This window comes from Sus scrofa, chromosome 6 (assembly GCF_054392235.1).
Source record: "Sus scrofa isolate SSC_HxYL_T2T_F1_AM1 chromosome 6, Sscrofa_HxYL_maternal_Yorkshire_Landrace_v2.0, whole genome shotgun sequence".
In the NCBI taxonomy this organism is placed as follows: Eukaryota; Metazoa; Chordata; class Mammalia; order Artiodactyla; family Suidae; genus Sus; species Sus scrofa.
Genome location: NC_139388.1, coordinates 122,341,207 through 122,362,183, shown reverse-complemented (window position 1 = coordinate 122,362,183; position 20,977 = coordinate 122,341,207). Strand labels below are relative to the sequence as shown.

Sequence of the window (20,977 nt, the reverse complement as noted above, 5' to 3'; positions counted from 1 at the left end):
ATATGTAATCGCCATTTGAAATGTGCTGCTTTATCAGAATGAAAGAGATTTGGGTGTTGCTGTAAAAGCAGAGTACGATCACACGTATATTCCTTTTCTCTTAAACTTAATGCCAGAATAGACTACATGTCTTAGATTTAAAGGAACAATGGTATTAAAAGGCCACATAAAATTATTCTCTTCATATGTCAGGAAATATGCACAAAGCCATAAGGGTCATACTTGGCGTAATAGCGTTCAAGTCATAACTATTCAGAAGCCTGGTGCTCTTAAGAAAATGGAGACAAAGCAGTAAGTTAGGAGCCCCTTTCAGTAAATGATTGCAAATTATTCCAACAACCTCTTTTCCATGATTTCTATCAATAGTTCAGCATAGGACCCTTAAAAAATCACAAAGAGGAGAAACAAATCTGCTGTTTCTCCCTGGTTACCCACCTCCACCCCTGCAGAAAACAAACTAGAGTCACTTATCTCTCTTCGTAGACTTTGGGCAAAAGTGAGAAAACTGACGAATGACCTTATGCTAAAAAGAGAGAAACTTCAGGTCTACTATAGGATGCTAAGCTCAAAATGACTAGAACAGAACTGGGAATAAAGAAGGATAACTAAGAAAAAAATGGGCACCATTTACTGAGCTAACAGAATAAAATGTACAAACATATAGTTGAATAATAATTAAAAAGTATTAAGTCAGGATTTAGTCTATTTACTACCATAACCAAAGTTTTTTGAGAGGTATTTTTAACCAGTATAAAGAAAAAACAAAACAACTTGTTAATATCATTGGAAATATTCCATTCCTGTCTTCTGTGCTTATTATTGTACTTATAATAGTTATTATTATACTTATAATAGTTATTATTATTTGGAAATACAGTAATGATTGAACTGGAGCCAGATGCTCTAAGTTGAAACCTGGTAGGGGTTTGTCACATCCCTGAGGCCAGTTGAGTTTGGGCTCCCAGTCTGTCAAGGTCTTACTTGGAGAGGAACAGGTCATCCTCCAAAACCTAATTATCCCTTGAAAGGCATTGCTTCAGGAATTCTTTGAAAGAGCAGGTTGTTCCATTCTTGGACAGGTATCAGAGGTTTTGAATGTCATTTAGAAAGTCCAGGAGTCAGTTTAAAGATAAAAATTGTAAGAACATCAAGATCTTCTGCAAGCTCTGCAGTTAGTAGGTAATCTGGGAATGGTCGGAACTCGTGCATGGGAAACCAGAATACAGAAAAGTGAAAGAGGAAACACTGATGCAGGAAGATCACAATATAAACTTCCGTTGGAGAACTCAACAAATAAACCCACACAAAATGCCTTAATACATAATTTAATAATGGTCAGTTATTATGTAAGCTGAGGATAACTTCTAAAACTATCCACTATGGCTGATGATTGATATGTATATTATGGTAAATATTAAAAATGAAAAAAAAAAGGAGATCCCATCATGGCTCAGTGGTTAGTGAACCCGACTAGCATCCATGAGGACATGGCTTCGATCCCTAGCCTCACTCAGCGGGTTAAGGATCCGGCGTTGCTATGAGCTGTGGTGTAGGTCGCAGACTCGGCTCAGATTCCGTGTTGCTGTGGCTCTGGCCTAGGCGGCTACAGATCCGATTGGACCCCTAGCCTGGGAATCTCCATATGCTGTGGGCGCAGCCCTAAAAAGACAAAAACACCATAAATAAATAAATAAGTAATAAATCTTCAGCGTAAAAGGTAATGCCAAAGTTCTCTTGTGGCACAGTGGGTTAAGGATCCAGCATTGCCACTGCAATCACACTAAAAATCAAAAGGTTGTTCCTCTTATCACACTTACATTTTCACTACTGTGGCATAGATTTTTATCTCTGGCCCAGGAACTTCCACATGCCACAAGTGTGGCCAAAAAAAAAAAAAAAAAAAAAGTAATACCATGACATGGACATTTTCTGCACATGCTTTTAAAAATCAAATTAAGGTTCAATTTGACTATTTATGTAAACTTAGAGTCTGTGACACATGGTTGAACAAACTGTAGTATGGTAATGATTCCTCTTCTCTTTTTAATATTTTGGGATTATGGTGATATAAAAATCTTCTCTTCATATTCTCTAAATTTTACTTATGGCTCAGGACAAATAAGGAAGATGCTAAATTTCTGTTTTCTTAGGGTTGCATGTAAGCAAATGGGCAGCAAGGTGTATGTGGAAGGTGGCTAGGGCAGTTACTGAAATCAGGTTATAGAAAGACCAGAACATCAGTCTGGGCTTTGTACTTTGATAATATATACATTTGAAAGCAGATGGGCGCCACTGAGCATTTATGAACCAGGTGTGAAAAACATGAGCTATACTCTGGGAAGATGTATCCTACAAATGTGATGAATAGATGGTCTGGGCAGTAGTTAGGGAGAGTGAATAGGCTTGAGAGCCTCAGGTAGCATAGAAGCACTCAGAATCAAGAGTAGGAAATCGATGAGAAAGAAATTATAGACACATAGTCTATGGCATCTCATGTGTTAATTTATACAACCAAGGTTTATTTGACCTCTGCCAAGTGGCAGGCGACAAGACAGATGGTAAGAATTATAGAGCAAAATGCTTAAGTTCAGGCATTCATAAAAACAATCTGGTGGCAATGAGAGATTGAAAATCAAAATATCTTGTGGTAAGCAGTGTGATGAAACAAGCAGAAGACAGACTTGGCCAATGATTGGATAGCATTAAAGAACCTTCAAACCTAAAACCTATGGGTGTCATTACTAGACATAGGAAAAGTCAATAGAAAGAGGGGGTTTGTGAGGAGAGTGTTGGAAATAATGGAAGCAGCTCTGAGTTTGATTCTGGACATCTTGTTTGATAAATAAGCCTTAAAAACAAATACTGCATTTAATTACAGTAGTTACGTTACTCACAATGCAGTGTATTTTAGAAGGTCACACATCAATGAATGAGATTTCATAGCATCTTAGCATTTATTTTACGATTCTATTTTACTTCCTCTTTAATATATGTATATAGCGATTAGGTTAGTGAGAACTTGACATGTATTTTCCTTTTGAAGTACAACTTTTTAATGTGATCAAAAGGAAATTTAACTTTCATTACTGGAATCTGACAATTCTAAAATTTAATAATTTCTAACTAAGGAACTTTTGTACTCTGCTTGTGGCATTAATATGTGGTAAAAATAAATTCTGTACAAAGGAAAAAAGTATATATTCAACTGAATTTTAAGAGAACTACTTTTGTAGAGCTTACCCAATTACCCAGGGACAGAAATATTTTATATTGCCTTTTTTATCTGTATAACTGCAGAATTTTTTATGACCGTAATCCTGAAATGATAGTAATTATAATAATTACAATAACAACCTCAACAATAAACACTTTTGGCACTCTACAAGTTATAAGTTTTGGAGAAATACAAATAATCCTGCCCTCCAAAGACCCCTCTATACCTAGATAAAAGAAAGGAAACACAATTTGTTATAGAGTAAGAATGTAAAGTGACATGAAAGTGACTACAGAGTCTGGACAGAATTTCATACATTTATATGGTAAAGTAGAATAAAAAAGAATTATAATAGATTTATCTCTTTAAGAGATAAATAGATGAATCTCTGATTATCTCCAGTTTTTCTTGCAAGAGAAAGCACTGAGCTAATTCTGGAGACAGGAATTGTACAGTTTGAAGGGTCACACTAAAAATCAAAAGGGTGTTCCTCTTATCACACTTACATTTTCAAAAAGATGCCCTAAGGACAGGATTGTGGGGAGGCAGCCACATTTCCCCTCAAAGAAAATTCATTTTTTAAAAAATCCTTATACATTGCACCTTTTTGTATACATTATCTCATTTAATTATCAAAATACCCTCAGACACATATAATTACTATTATGTCCCAGTTTTATGAAACTCAGAGAAGTCAAGGAATATTTTTAAAGTCATATAACTAATAGCAGAGGATTATTTCTGTTCACTTTTTATCTCACATTCTCATGAGGCCTTGTAAAAACTTGTTTTTGGACCCTCCATGGAGAGAGAGAATGATGAGGAAACAGTTGTCTTTATTGTCTTGCCCTGGGTTTCTGTGTACACAAAAGTCCTGTGTTGTAAGCAGCAGGCTGTTGGACACAGTCTGGTCCAGTTGTCGTGTTTAATAACTATTTCATGGAATTATTTGGGGAATTAAAGGAGATACCTAGGGTAAAGAAATTTGTGCCACACTTAATGTTTAATAAATGAAAGTGGTCACTCAAGATAACAGAAACTTATTCTATTCCAAAAAGGGGAAAATGATGAAGACAGTCAGAGTTTTAATAGATGGAATGCCGTTCTGAGATTCGGAAGATTATTCATCCATCCAGTCATTGCTTCATTCATCACTCAGTCAACAGGCATTTAAAACCCTTACTCTGGATGTCTTTCTGCATAGGCATACAGCAGGAAAATGAAGATCAGCTGTCTCTCCCCTCAAAGATGATACTAAACCCTTCCTTGAAATACAGCATATCAGGCACTAGACGCTCTGCAGACTTTAACTCTTTTGATCTCAGGTAAAGTCTGCAGAGCATCTAGTCCTCTTCTGAAAAACACATCTTCAAACCCAGGTTTATCACAAGTTGGTGGTTTGGACTTCATCTCCCCTGAGCCTTAGTTTTCTCACAGGGACAACAGGGACAGGTGTAGCATTTATAGGAAAGGATTAAAAGAGTTAAAGTCTTCCACGTGAGTCCCTTGGAGTTCATTGATGAGTGGGACAGGAAATGGTAGAAATGTCTCTCTAAACTTTGGAAAACATGATCAGGTTTTCTGGCACAATGTTCTCTTTTATACTTAAAAAGGCTCTTGGTGAGAGGGAGGCTTTGAAACTTTTTCGTTTTTATAAGTGACTACCAATGTTGGCTGGGGAACATGCCTTTTCTCTATGCAGATTTCCATCGTAGGCTTCATTGAATGTATTGCGAAGCGTAAGAAAATTCAAGACAGAGAAAGGGCAGAGTTTATAATCAGGTCTTCAAAGGATTTGTGGGTAACCGATAACTGAGTCAAAACATCAACATATACTAAATGGTATTCAGTCTTCGTGACCTGTAGACTAAGGTTTTCACTTTTTGGTCCTGAATGTGTATCTAATTTTATCCCGCAGCCTGATTCTGTACCTTTCAATCACATGCAAAACTTTATGCCACAGAAAACTCCTTTGAAGGCTATTATGTCTTCTATAACAGAATCACTGATGTCTCATACCTCTTAGTGAAAGCTCACGACAGGATTATAAAGTTTAGCCCTGTATAATATTAAGAACAGCAATCCTTATTACCCTATAGCTAATATAATGATTTGTGGAACAAACCTAAGGTAGATTTTAAAAGGAAAATAAGAAATTGTTTGATTGATGCTATCTATATCTTCCAACCTGGTTTAATAATGGTCACCCCTATTAGTTAAAAAGAATAAGAAGAAGAATGAAAAATTATATATATATATATATCTTTTCTAATAGTTGGAAAAAAGTTTCAAAATTTAGAAAATCCCAGAAGCCATGACTTTGATGGAGAATGCTGCACATGTATATCCACTCTCTAGAAACTGCTTTAAGCCAGTAGGAAATTTAAAGGTGATAACTAATTTTTTTTTTTTTTACTGTAGCTAATAAGGTCCCAAGGGATGACTATTACCTGTATCAGAAAGGAGACGTGCTTTTCTTACCACCTGCCAAATAGAGAATATGGGGAATCTTCTTTGCCTTTAGTTCTTTCCTCTGTTTGCCATTCTTCACAGTAGGGAGTGGGGGAAAAAAGCCTCAAAAATATGATTTTTTTTCTCTTCATTTTTTTATTACAAAGCCTCGCATCATTCCCAATTTTTTCCCTTAAGGTTTTTTTAGAGTTTAGAATTTTACCTGTTAATTGTTTCTTTATGACCCCAAGACTTAGTTTTCTTGGTGAACTCTCCTCTCTTAAAATTTGTATCATAGTCTAACTGGTCAAGAGAAACAATGATAAAGCTAGCATGAAACTATTAGTAACTGTTATTTTAAATCTATTTTAAGTATTTGAACTTTGGTGAATTATCAATTAGAAGCAAATTATGCATTACTAGGCTTGTTTAAGAAAATTAGATTTACAGTCTGGCAAATACTTGCTTGGTGCTTTCTCCATCCTAAAATAGTTTTGGCTGTCAGGTGAAATTATCCTCTGTGTGGTACATGGTCCTTGCCAACTCAACATGGTCTTCACATCCTTTTCTAATCTGTTAAACACAAAACGAATCTCTTATTGATTTGACAATAACAGGGAAAATTCAGTAGGGTACTGAAAGCATAAAATATACTTCTGACCAAACTTATGTGAACAATTTTGGCTTAGGACTATCCTGATTTCTGAGTTGAATCACTGTCACACAAGGTTCTTTCTGTTGTTTATCCACTCCATGTTATCTAAGTTCGAAACACAAAGAGATGCCATTACACAATACAATATACTCATTTTTCATTGCCTGGCAGCATGGGGAAGTGGGAAGCATACAAACTTTAGCTTCACACATACTTCCCGTAGAATCTCAACCTTGTATCCACTGTAGTTTCCTCATCTATCTACTGGAGGGCTAAGAACCTGCCTTCCATATTATTTCAAAGTTCAGTGGATAGAGTAATAAAAGGTAGTAATGAAATATTACATATTTGTCTTATGTATTCATGAGTAAAATATGTAGACTTATTAGAATTACTTGTATCACCAATGTATTATTATTTAAGTATATCAATTCATGAGAAAAATTTCCAAAAGTATAAAAATTATAAAAGAAAGCAAGGGTCCCAGTGTTTTCCACTCCCAACCCACTGCACTCCTTGTGGATAATTTTTGTTAGCAGTTTGCTATGTACTTTTCCAACAAGATAGACAAATAATAGATCAACAGATATATGCTTTTTAAAATAATGGCAGCTAAGAATTTGAATGTAGATGCTTTTCATTTTTATTATTACTTTGAATCACGGGTTGGAAAGAACATTTTGCCAGTAATTTGCTAAAGTTGTCATTGCTTTCATATTGCCTTTATACGAACTGTTTTATACCAGCTGTTACCACAAAAGACCTAACAATTTATAGACCTGAGAAAAGTGGGATGGGATTGGCCACACACATCTTTTGGGAAGCATTGATTAATTGCTTTAGGGTCTCTGCTAGAATGGCAATGGAATACGCATCTTAACATTATAGATAATGAAAGGCAGGCTAAGCCAAATTAAAGACTAGCTCTAAAACATTGGTCTGCAAATGTCTACAGAGCTGAAATGTGTAAATTAGAGATTCACTGGAGTCTGCTAGCCAAAAGTGAAAACGAAAGTGCTTACAGCTTGCTAATTAATGCCACATGTCTGTCCAATTTAAGGCAGGAAAAAGGAGCCACCCAAGCCTATGGAGAAAAGCAGTAGCCTGGGAGTCAAGAGAACCGAGTCCCCTTCTGTTCTGCTGCTCAGTGTGGGATCATCAGTAAATGAGCCTTCTTTTGTCAGCAATGTACCCATTTAAAATAGGGGTCATAGTAACCACCCTGTTGTCTCCCCAGAATTGTGGTGGCAGTAAAATCAAGAAAAGAATTTAGATCAAATTCCACAAAAAGCATGATATAACTATAATTTATTGCTAAATTGCTTATGTTATGATGTATATACTGTTTCCACATTTTACAGGATTTTAATAAGTTTCTACCAGGTTAGGCTTTTCAAGGAGCAGTTAGTAGACCAGTATTGGTCCTCAGACTGTTACTGGTCCCTGGCGAATAATTGATTTGGAACAGAGAAGGTTTATGTCTGCAGAATTTAACAGCGAATGGGTTTGCATTTTGTATGCTATGATTCTAGTTTTGTTTTTTTATTTTTTATTTTATTTTTTTTTACAAATTATTTGTCCATGAGAGACTGGAAATAAAAGGACCCAACTCTTTCTCAAAGATGGTTTGAGAAGTAGTCCCACTTGGGCATAGGAGCTGAGCTGTGTAAAACAGAGAGTTAAGACAGACCTATTCCTTGCTTTCTCAGAGCTTGAGATACCCAGAGAGACCCCAATCACATAAACCCTTTCTAAATGATTGTTATTATTCACTCTGAAATAGGTATTCCTTCTCAACCACTTTCCTCCTCTCCCCTCCCCTCCCTTTGACTTCCTCACCTCTCTCTCCCCTCCCTGCCCCTCTCCATCCATTCATCTCTCCCCTCCTCTCTCACCTCCCTGCCATCCCTTGTTCTTCCCACTGCCCCTCTTAATCTTTCATTTGTTTTTTTCTCCTACTCTGATTCATATATCTGAGAAACTGTATCAGCACATTCAATAGAACTGCTTATTATCTTATTATCAATCATTGCCAGTAAAACCAGAACTATTTCAATATTCTGGTTTTTGAGGAGTATATTTGCTTTCTGATTACCAAGGAGCATTGCCTACCTTCCTTTCCATTTGCCTCCTTTTCTCGCTTTCTTTTATCCATCTATTGGGCGATTTATTTAGAACTTATTGAACCCCTACTATGTGGCAAGCATTGTGCCTGATACCCAACTATATTCCTGCCTCCATTCCCTCTTCACGCTCCCTAAAAGGAAAAATAAGCAAAAATAATAAGAGAATTGGAATTTAGGACTCTGTAGTTATTTAACGTGGGCATGCACTGTTCTTGTGTGTATCCTTTTAAAAAATATTAAGATGAAGCATGTAGATGTTGAAGTTCAAAGCTTTTATTATCAGGACTATAAGTACAATTGTCATGATTCCCTTTTCTTAATGCCAGAAAATGTGAACAAACTAGGATTTTAATTAAACCACAACTTTCCTTTGCTTTTAGGATAGTGTTCTTATTATAAAAAGGAGAAAATAATCTATATTTTGAGGCATGAAACCACTCATGGTACATTCTAAACTACTTAATAACAGGTATAGGAGTTCCCTTTGTGGCTGATTAGTATCCCAAGAGGATGCAGGTTTGATCTCTGGCCTCGCTCAGTGGGTTAAGGATCTGGCATTGCCGGGAGCTGTGGTGTAGGTCGCAGATGTGGCTGCAGACGTGGCTGTGGCATAGGCTGGTGGCTACAGCTTGGATTCAACCCCTAGCCTGGAAACCTCCATATGCCACAGGTGTGATCTACCCTCCCCCCAAAAAAGGTGTAATTAATAGCTAAAGTGATTTGCATGTTTAATAAATGTGAAATGTTATCTTGTTTTAATTCTTTATTTATTTTAGGTTGTTATATCATTATATTTACTATCATAGATTGGTTATTAAACCAATGCCTGTTTTAAAAAAGTATATTTTGGGAGAAAAATATTTAAACAGAGTAAAATAAAAAAAAAAATCAGAATATACTCCTGCGAAATTAGATTACCTAGGCCTGCTTTGAGGATTAAACATAATGGATTAAGTTCCCAGCACATAATTTTAATTAGTTTGTAGTACATAGTAGGCACTAATTAAACAGTATTTTTGTATCATATACTTCAAATAATGAGGACAGAAGGGAGGTGTCAGTGTTTGTAAGAAAGAGGTATCATAGTATGGGAGACTGTGATTTAAGGAATTCAAGAACAGAAAGTATATAACAGGCAGGCTTTGAATTAACTTTGACCTTATTGAGTTATACAGAGGGTTATTCTATAATCTATTGCCCAAGCCAGAACATATTTGAGAGACAAAGGGGACACAAGTGATAATTATGCCAACACCAAGACCGTGGAGGCCAACTTGCCATGTAAACCCTCTATTAGGTACCTTTTTTTCTGTGTCACTCTGTCCCCAACTCAGGCTTCCTCTGTTGAATTCAGCTTGAACATGGGCCCTGGTAATTTCTCCAGCCCAGTATTTCCGTATGACTTTGCTTCCGCTGTGACTCCTAACCAAGTTAGAAGTTTGGGCTTCTGAGATTTCATTGTGCATGCACTTGGATGACTGGCAGTCTTGTTAAAATACAGATTCTGATCTGGTAGGTTTGGGATGAGGCCCGAGATGCAGTATTTCTAACAAGTTCACAGGTGATTTTAATGCTACTTATCAGTACCCCCCACACTGAACAGATGGAATCTTTTTGACCTAAATCACCTTTCTGGTTTGACCACATTGGTTGTAGTTTTGACCTTTTATGATGTGATGGTACTTTGGTCAGGTGCCTGCCTTAGCTGTGTTGGCATGGGGAAATCCTGTGGCTACCAAGGCAGTAGGCTGTTGGCAGGTTTATTTGTTGTAGAAGGGAGTATAGAGAGAATATCCATACACTAAAATGATCTATTCAGTGTAGTTAATTGTCCTGTTTAGTTTCTTTGAATGGAGAGCCACTGAGATAATGCTCTTGGGTAGCTGTAGGGCGAGAACACTGAATCCTACACCACTTGAGGTAGGTCCCCAGAACTTGTCCCTTTGGAGAGAGAATTGGGCAAAGAGGAAGAACAGTGAAGCAAATAAGTGTTTAGTAAGAGAGAAGATGGCTGTGGAGAAAGCACAGGCAGGCTGTGTTGGTCTGGGCTGGGGAGAGGGGGAGAGGGGAGAGAGAGATAGAGACAGAGAGAAAGAGCAACAGAGGAAGAGAGTGACCTGAGCTTTGGAGGTGGTTTAAATCACTTGTATGGGGCAGTCCTCTGGGCTTGTTCTGGCCAATCATTTTGCTTCGTCGGGCCTTGGGCCCACATTTGGCCTGACTCACAGCCCTCCTCTGTGCATACCCGCATGTTCCACCCAGGATGGATTCTGCTGCCAGGGTTTCTGGGAAGTTGACAGGATGTGCTATGATGGTCTGGTGCTCCTTCCTCCTCTGACCCCTCAGAAAGCTTTCTGCAAATGTGTAGTCCTGTTCCAGAGGTCTCTTTGACCTCAAAAATGAGAAATAGTCTCTTTCTTTTATCCAAGCAGGACACAGCTTCTGCTTGCCCCTGCTATATATCTTTTTCTTGAAGTATCTGTTCACAGCGATCAGATTACAGTTGCTCAGCCTGAGACCCATCTATCTCCTGCTTGAAAAGGATCATGAAGAAGTGCCATCAGCACTGAACACCCCCTAAATAGGCCATTTGAAGCTGAGTAAATGTTTCCTCTCTAGTTTAAGTCAAGAAACTAGAGCCTTCAAATCAGAATCACCTGCACTTTATCTAAAAGATGTTTTCATCGACGGCCGTGGTTATATAATGTTGTATAGTAGCATGGAGGGAGGGGTGTATTTTGAGCAACTCGGTTAATTAGAAATAATCGCTTTGTAAGAGCTCTTATTTTAGTATTATTCAGAGTTTAAATGAGTACAATCAGTATAGAAACTTAAAGAAATTGTTTGTTAATGGTCACTCAAGACAGAATTTTTATTTTGAGAATTCAATGATTTATGATAAACATTATTAATCAAAACACACATATATACCACTGCTGTAAAAAGGATATTTATTACCTGAGAATCCTTTTAATTCTTAGTCATTTTTATTTTTCACAAACCCTGACATTACTTTTTGCCAGTCCTTTTCCTATAATAGAGAAAACACCAGCAAAACCCAAAATGTGTTCTCCCACTGAGTTTTAAAAAATATTCTGTTTCTACTTGGTGACTTTATATATTACTTTATGCAAAGAGAAATTAAAACAAGATCCACATTCTCCATGAACATTTGGTGGAAAATAGCTTCTTACCTGGGTGAAAAATTCGTGTATAACATTTTGAACTATGAAAAGCAGGAGTTGAGAAAATAGAATCAATGTGGATTAGAATCATCAATTAAAATCAATTAACTGGAGTTCCTGTTTTGGCTCAGCATTTAATGAATCCAACTAGGAACCATGAGGTCGCAGGTTCGATTCCTGGCCTTGCTTAGTGGGTTAAGGATCCGGCGTTGCTGTGAGTTGTGGTGTAGGTTGCTGACACGGCTCGGATCCCAAGTTGCTGTGGCTCTGGCATAGGCCTGCGTCTACAGCTCCGATTGGACCCCTGGCCTGGGAACCTCCATATGCCACAGGAGGGGCCCTAGAAAAGGCAAAAAGACAAAAAAAAAAAAAAAAAAAAAAAAAAAAAAAAACCCAAACAATTAAATTCAATTAATTGGTTCAATTCAATAAATCAATAGATTAAATTCAATTACTTCAATTCAATTAATTAATTAAAATCAATTAAAATTCTTGAGGCATTTGCTGAATATCTACTACACACAAATTATGTTAGCTTCAATGCATCGAGCAAAGAAAAAGACCTTAGCCTTTCATTGTCTGTAATTTAGCAGATCTGAGCATCAGACCAAGAGGAAAAGGACATATCCCTGGAGATAATTTCTCCAACTTCAGTATCCTTTTACTTGAACACTAACAATGATCATGTGATCACTCTATTTTGTTTGATTTCCAAAAGCCCCCAGGATATTTCTTCCTAATACCAGGATTCCTGGCCCTAGAACCCTTCACCAAATATCTTCTCTCCTGCCTGTTGGACTGCTCCCAGTTTTAGAGCTTGTTCCACACTGCCTTCATCTTGCCTCTTCCTCCTTAGTTTGCTGTCTTTATATTTTACTATCCCCCTACTCAAACCATCTGTAAAGCCTACCTTCCTTGAGAGCTAATAGAGCATAGAAGTTTCCAAGGGCTGGATGTGAAATCTATCATTAAGTGCCAGCTTTGTTATTCATTAGCTGTGCCCCCTTTAGAGGAATCTTGAGATCATTTGAAGTCTCAACTATTTTCACTTTGGTAAAATGGAGCAAACAATGCCTATCAATGGGTCTCTAGAAAGTATAAATTATTTGGGGGAGAAGTTAAGTTTTATTTACTTGGGGCAAAATGAGGACTATATAGCCTGGGAGGCAGCATTTCAGATAGTTCTAAGAAATGGCTCCAAGGAGGCAAGCAGGGAGCTAGGATATGTAGGAGTTTTGCAACAAAGGTCAGGTAGTAGTGATAAGGATGGAGTAGTCACAGGTGGTTGTAGAAGTCCCAATAGAGGATCAGAGGTAGAGAGGAAAGTCAAGGTGATGTTGGGAGATCACTGTAAATTAATAAATTGCTCAAAAAAGCCATCAGAACAAGGCAGGCCTGTTAGTGGAGGTGTGAGAATTGCCTCAGGTCCTTGGGTGGGGGGGTGGGATGAGGCCTGCATTCAGATTCAGACCAAGGGCAGGAGTTTGAGGACCACCCTTCTGCTGATTTGAATGCACACCTTATTGGATACTAAGGAGGAGCTCAAAGAAAGAGGAAAAGGCAGTCCTTTCTGATCCCCACTCCCCTTGGATGATAAAACTGTAGCCCACCGGATCCTAGAGCTTCCATACCTGCCCATTGGCATCTCTCACAAGTGTCCTATCTTAATCTATTTCTTGCCCGTCACTTTGTCTCTTGCTGAATTCCTTCTGTGCAGAGGCATGAAGAACCTGAACCTCAGTGATTCCAGACACAGGGTGAGTGATTCTAATTTAAAACCATGGGTTCAAGTCCCAGTCTGGGTTTAGGCTGGGTGTGAGTCCTGACACATGGGTTCAAGTTCCAATCTGGGTTCTGGCTAGGTTCAGACTGTCAGTACTGTCAGTTTCAATAGGAACAAAAGATGACTGCTAATAAAAGAAAACCAGATATCCCAAGGAATTTAGTTCTTTTCTGTATATGGGAAGATGCAAGTGGCTGGGCTCACTGAATTATTCCTTTGATGTATGCTTTAGTTATCTGGGGCCAGTGTCCTGTGCTTTCCCATCCTAAGGGCTCACCATCAGGAATGACTGCAGTCTGATGGCTGCTAGATGGCAGGTATCCTTTCTTTCCTTCCTGAGTTCCCTCAGGCCTCACTTGCTCTGAGGTGGCTGCAATCGCTGATGACTGTGACATCCTTTGTTTACTGTTAAGGCAAGCAACATTTTATTTCCTAGTTCCTCCCCTTGGCCCAAAATTCGACCAATGTTTGAGAGACCTTTCATGATTAATTTTTGTGCCACAGCAGAGCAGGTGAATATTCTTGTTGATATGTCACCTCAGATGCTGATTTCTAGATTAGGCCCTGTTGATAATTAAAGATATTCTGATCCTCTCTCTTACTAGTCTTTGGTCATCCTGGAGTATTATTAGATCAATTATGAAAATTATCTTATTTTTTTTCCTGTTCTAGACAACATCTTCCAAAATAAAGCAGTTCACCTCGGCAGAGAGAGAACACAGCCTTGGCTGGTTGTTGGTTTTCAGAAAGGTTGGTCTAGAATGCTGCTTCTAGCTTTTGGGTTGAGAGAGGAACCTATTAGGCTCCACCCCAGGCAGAAAGCGTGACCTCTTTGATCCTCTTTAAAAACAGCTGGCCTTGTTTCAAACATTATTCCATGGACATTGGTAGGGATGGGTTTGGGAGAGCCTGTGCTCTGAGGAGAATCTAAGGCAGGATGGCTGCCCTAATGTTGCCCAGGCTGCTCACTTAGAGCCAGCCCCTCAGCTATCCACAACTTGAAAGAGTTTGCTCAGTGTCAAACTCAAATGCTTTGTGGGCTTTCATAGTTCTCTTGAACCATGATCCAGCTTTTTCCCAAAATCAGTCCTAGAACTAATCTTTGGGTATTTAATTCAGGATTAACAAAATTAGAGCTTTAAACTGACTGAGGTATGCTGAGTTTGAGAGTGAAATAGAAATTCAAAATGTGAAAACAACTCTTCTATCTTTACTATTTGCTAAATTCCTGTAGTTAATACAGCCAGAGCAAGTACTATGTCTGATTTGAAAATTTTTCACTATTTTATCCTTGGGTGGTGACACATGTCTGAGGGCTTTATGGACTCGTGTGTATTCTAGGTTTCTGCTGTTATTAAAGTTGAGCACTTTACTATAAACGTCCCTGACTTACAGTTTATGCTCTTCCTTGCAAACTCATTGTTTGCTGTTTTTGCAGAGTTTGTTTTAGAGTTGGACAGGTAGGTCTTTCTCCCCTTCTCCCCATTTCTTTTCTATTTACTCATAGTCCTTTTCAATCTGGCACCTTTTTCTGCACATTATGCACTTACTGGATACTCATTCACAGCAATGAAGCCACTCATGGTCACCCAGGTTTCACACCCTTTCCCATGAGTGTGACTATTGGCTCTTGTCTGTCCTTCACCCAGACTCTGGTGGTTCAGGGTGACAGGGTTGATGGTGAGAATATGAGCTTTACTCTGTTGAGATGGCTACAGTGTCCCTGGCTTTATGGTGCTTTGAATAGATCAGAACTGTGGTCTGATGGTAACTCCTTTATTTATTTATTTTTTTCAACTGAGATATGAATGACATACAACCTTACATTAGCTTTGGGTGTACAACATAATGATTTGATAGATGTATAGGGTGTGAAAATGATAGCCATGACACTAGTTAATAGCCATCATGGTTATTACACATTTCATTTGTCTTGTGATGAGAAGAAAATCACTTATTCAATAGAAAGGTAACAAATAGGTTACTGTTCTTCAAGGATTTTCTACAGCCTTTAAATACTGATGTTAATATTCGTGTTCTTTGATCTCATGTATTTGTAAATTACTTCCTTTTATTATTCAAAATTTTAGCAAGTTTCCTAAAATACTGTCATTTGAAATCATTCAGCCCTGAGTGTCAACTAGAATTTTCTTTGGTTATAAATATCATGTCATTGGTCAGCCTGCACTCTTATAATCATGGTGATATTGAAAGTTCATCTGCATTTGTAAAAACATCATGCTGTGGGGGTTTATGCTAATTCCAAGAAGAGTAGGTAGAAGGCTTTTGTTAAGTGAGGGTGAGGGTGAGGGTGAGCCTGCTATTCACTCTGATTCCTGATTTTGTGAAGTACTGCAAAATGGGTAACCCCAGATGACACATTTCAATTTATACTGTCTCTAAGAGCCTCCTAAATTGAGAGTTAACTATTTTCTTTCCCCACAAAGCATATCACTTATCTTTTTTCAGGCTCCTCTTCTCGTAATACCTAAACATGTGTTTCCTGCTGAGGTGTAGCTGTATGATTTAGATAAAAAAAATTGGTCTGGAATGGGGAAACCAGTTTTTAATCCTATATTTGTCACTGTCAAGATGACTTGAGCAAGTTCTTTATCTTTAGCAAGCTCTTTACAATAGGAAAACTGATAGTCTTTTTTTTTTTGTCTTTTTGGGGCCACACCTGCTGCATATGGAGGTTCCCAAGCTAGGGGTCCAATCGGAGCTGTAGCCACTGGCCTATGCCACAGCCACAGCAACGGGGGATCCGAACCAAGTCTTCAACTTACACCATAGCTCACAGCAACGCCAGGTCCTTAGGCCACTGAGCGATGCCAGTGTCCTCATGGATGCCAGTCAGGTTCGTTAACTGCTGAGCCACGATGGGAACTCCTGATAGTCTTATTTTATGCCTAGGTCTGTTTTGAATACTGTAAAGGAAATGACTGCCAAAATGAATTACATGATTAAGATGTTTAATGATTCAAAGCACTTAATATACTCAGATGAATCTTTTGGTTTAAATAAATTAGAATAATTTAGTCTTTATTAGAAAGAGATCGATATTTTGACAAGTGTGTAAATAACAATGGTTTTTATAATTGCCCCCAAACTCTTAATGACTTCAGATCTTTTGGGATGGCCATTAAGTTAATTAATGCCATTGTTACTGACAGTGATGGATTTCAGCCTTAGAGGTAGAAATAGCAGAGCAAGCCTGATGAAAATCTCTTGGATATCAATTAATGCATTAATATTATGAAGGAAAAAGAAGTCACAAAATATTGACTGTAATAACATCACACATTCTAGAAAACCAGGCCAAAGTAAGGGGAATTGTATCAGTTGCATCTAATCTGGAAATGTTGTCAGTTCCATGTCATTCATTAGAAAGATTTAATACAAAGTAATCTTTACAATATGTAAAGCCATGCAGAATTTAATAACAGAAGGAAGCTACTGCTGTAGCTAGAGGTGGAAAAGCTGGGGAGGAGCTGAAATTACTAGAGGCCAAGAACCAGCACTACCCAGTGGGAAACAGACTCACAGGAGATGCTTCTTAGAAGGAGCCCTGAGCTGGAGACAGAGAGGATCTCTGAATCAGAAAGAATGTATGTGTGGGGAGTTCCTGTCGTGGCGCAGTGGTTAACGAATCCGACTAGGAACCATGAGGTTGTGGGTTCGATCCCTGCGCTTGCTCAGTGGGTTAACGATCCGGCGTTGCCGTGAGCTGTGGTGTAGGTCGCAGACGCGGCTCGGATCCCGCGTTGCTGTGGCTCTGGCGTAGGCTGGTGGCTACAGCTCCGATTGGACCCCTAGCCTGGGAACCTCCATATGCCGCGGGAGTGGCCCAAGAAATAGCAAAAAGACAAAAAAAAAAAAAAAAGAAAAAAGAAAGAGTGTATGTGTGGAGTGGGGAGTGGGGATACCCAGACCTATTCTCTTTCTCCCTTCCCCAGTCTCTACCACTATCTCCCATTGTTTGAACCAATAAGCTATTAGTCAGGGAAACCTGGGAAATGGCTTGCAAAGCAAGGAAAAGAATGGGTCCGAGTGGCGTTCCCTTCATGGCTCAGCAGTTAACGAACCCAGCTAGGATCTATGAGAATGTATGTTCCATCCAGGCCTTGCTCAGTGGGTTAAGGATCCGTCATTGTCATGAGCTGTGGCGTAGGTCACAGACATGGCTCGGATTCCCCATTGCTGTGACTATGGTGTAGGCCGGCAGCAATAGCTCCCATTCCACCCCTAGCCTGGGAAGTTCCATATGCTGCAAGTGCAGCCCTAAAGTAGCCAAAAAAAAAAAAAAAAAAAAAAAAGAAGAAAAGAAAAGAAAACAAAAAGAATGGATCTGAGAGCAAACCAGCCAATGATCAATGCTTTAAGAGGAAGGAGTGTGGGGGGTGGAGTAGGTGTTTTTCAGGATTCTTTTTATTTTAGAGCTGCACTTGCAGAGTATAGATGTTCCCAGGCTAGGGGTCGAATCACCTATGCTACAGCATCAGCAATTCAGGATCCAAGCCACATCTTCAACCTACTCAGCAGCTTGAGGCAACCCAGGGATCCTTAACCACTGAGCAAGGCCACTGATTGAACCTGTATCGACACGGACACTATGTCAGGTTCTTACCCTACTCAACCATAATGGAAACTCTGCCTTTCAGAATACTTAATGTAAGGTTTGCTTAATATGTCCAAGAAGTGCTTGGTGGTTCAAGTTTCTCACAGTCTAGGAATGTTGGGCACAAGAGCTTCAGCTTCCTTGCTGAGTGGTCTTCTCTCACCCACTGCTGGAAGGAGATGGACTGTTTTGAGAGGAGGAAGGTTAAGAGAAAACATCATCACAGAGCATGCACTCTAATCATTTGCCTTTAATTTACTCTGAAAACCTGGGAATGAAATAGGTCTAGATGATTGCAGGATTTCTTCTACACACGATCCCCAAACATAATACACCTCTTCACCTGCTTGCTAATGGCTGAAAATACCATGAGAAAAAGCCTTCCATTCTATAATCAGAAATAAAAGGTATAAATTACTAGTGGCTAGCTAAAGTAGCATTTTTTTTTCTGTGAGGGAATTTCAGTCAAGGGACAATCAATCTGTCAATCTATTTCTCAGAAAAAAATGACTTAACGGGGAGCCGGTGTACACACAAATATGTTGAGGATTTGCCATGAAGATGGGAATAAGAACATGAGGGACCTGGAGAACAGACTTGGAAGAGTTTGACAATTTTTCTTAGAATGTTACTTGTTACCTACTATGTAAACAAAAACTGACAGTGATTTCAGCACATGTGAACCCATAGTTGGTACTGAGTCTGTGTTATAGGCAGAGTGAAAATTCCTGATTTTGCAGACATATACTTTATCCTGGTAAAGACTTTCTTGCCCAGGAGTTTGTTAATCAAGTTAATCAAAGTGATTCTTCTTCCCCAAAATAACACCTTTAGTTCATTTTGAGATGAGCTTGTTGGGCAAAACCATATCCTTTTAGAAGTCTTTTTAAAAGGGGGGAGGTGTCAGACTGGTGTTTGTTTATTTATTTTGATCAAGGGAGAGAATATTTGACCAGGCTCTTTTTCTGAAAATTTCCTAGAGATTTGTTAAATGGCATTAAAATATGCTTAGATTCTGTCTTACTGAGCTCAGGTTTTAGGGCTATCAGTCACATTTAGTTCCTTTGGTATTAATGGTCACCTCCCACAATTTCGTATTCAACCAGTTAGTTGTTGGATATAATCTACATTAATTTCTCACATGTGGCCACAAAAATCTTATAGGAGAATTGCTTCTAGGTTTCCTGCCCCTGACCAAGATAGATTAAACCAAGATTTCTCGTTTTTGTTGGGTTAGAGGTTTTTAGTGCCCAAGTAGATCTGTACTGTTTACAGTCTACCCAATAAATTCTGAAGCAATTAGAGTTTGGGAAACACCAGTAGATACCTATCCTTGAAATATACCTGAATAATGTTGAGTGGTATTACCTAGCCTAATACACCAGAGGAAATCCATTATGGGTGTCGCTGCATTGATTTTATATTGCCATGTGATAAATTATAAGCTTAGCAGCTTAAAGAAACAGCCATATTGCACAGCTCTAAAGGTCAAAAGTTGAGGCAGGTTAAAGTAGGTTTTAAGCTCAGGTTATCACAAAGGCTAAAATCAAAGTGCCAGCTTGTCGAAGTTCTTAACTGGAGACTCTGGTAAAGAATCCATTCTGGAGCTTATTCAAGTTGTTGGCAGAATTTAGTTCCTTATGGCTGTAGGACTGGAGTACCTGTTTCCTCTTCAGCTGTCAGCCCTGCCCCTTAATACTGCTTTCATTCTCTCTTATGTGACCTTCTCCATCTTTAAGCCATCAATGGAACAGTGAGAAACTTTTGGTGCTTTGGATCTCTCTAACTTCTTCTGCCACTAACTGGAGAGAGCTCTGTGCTTTTAACTGCTCATGTAATTAAATCAGGCCCATTCAGGGAATTGAACATCCTCTGTGCCAGAGGACATGACATGATCACAGGAGTAATATCTCATCATGTTTATAGGTTCTAGGAACTGGCATGTGGAATCTTAGGAGAAGGGACAATTTTAGATTTTTCCTACTAAAATGTCTAATGCAATAATGCATACAATAAATAGTTGATGGACACATAAAAGAGGTAAAAAGACTCACAGTCTATTTCTTAAGCAGATACTAAATAGATACATGATTGTGATCTCCTGTGATGGTCCTGTTCAACAAATGGATATTATTGGGTAATTACCATGTGCTCATCACACATTGATAAAGGAATAAAAACTAGAAATCACCCTCCAGTAGCTTATATTTCATAATTAAACACTTCTAGAGATAAACTTATTTGAACTTTTGATAATTTTGCCAGAATGATTTCCCATATTGGCACACAGAAAAATTGATCTTTGTAATTTCTAACATTTAATCTTCTGATAGATAATAAAAACATATTAAAATCTTTAAATATTGCATGAAACTATATTTCAGTAATATTGCAATAACCTCTAAAAGTGTTCTCTTTTCAAGTTTAGCATCTGCCAGTTCTATGACTATATTATGTTTCATGACGTCCAAGTTCTTTTAACATATAGTTTATATTTTTTAACTGAACCTAGTCAAGTCACTTAATATTTCTGTTCCTTGATTCTTTCAGAAGTAAAACAGGAGTTCTCTTGTGGTACAGCAGTTAGGACCTGGCATTGTCATTGCTGTGGCAAAGATTGCTGCTATGGTTCAGGTTCTTCTGCATGCCAAAGATACAGGGGGAGAAAAAGTAAAACAAATATTATGCATTAGTTAAGGCTTTTTGTTAATGATTTTTATTTTTTCCATCATAGTTGGCTTACAACGTTTTGTCAATTTTCTGCTATGCAGCAAAGTGACTCTGTTAAACATACACATATATTCTTATTCTCACATTATACTCCATCATGCTCCATCACAAGTGACTGGATACAGTTCCCAGTTTTATACAGCAGGATCTCACTGCTTATCCATTCCAAATGCAATAGTTTGCATCTATTAACCCCAGACTCCCAGTCCATCCCA

General features: G+C 38.4%; 1 protein-coding gene and 1 long non-coding RNA gene across 16 annotated transcripts in view; both read left to right on the top strand.

Annotated features, from left to right (window-relative positions):
* Positions 1-20,977, top strand: part of NOL4 (nucleolar protein 4) — a 701,612-nt gene that overhangs the window by 466,600 nt on the left and 214,035 nt on the right. The gene's annotated exons all lie outside the window — the stretch shown is intronic.
* LOC146402798 (uncharacterized) lies at positions 12,220-17,754 on the top strand. Its single transcript, XR_014807846.1, has 2 exons — positions 12,220-17,022; positions 17,310-17,754. It is a non-coding gene; the product is annotated as an uncharacterized LOC146402798 (long non-coding RNA).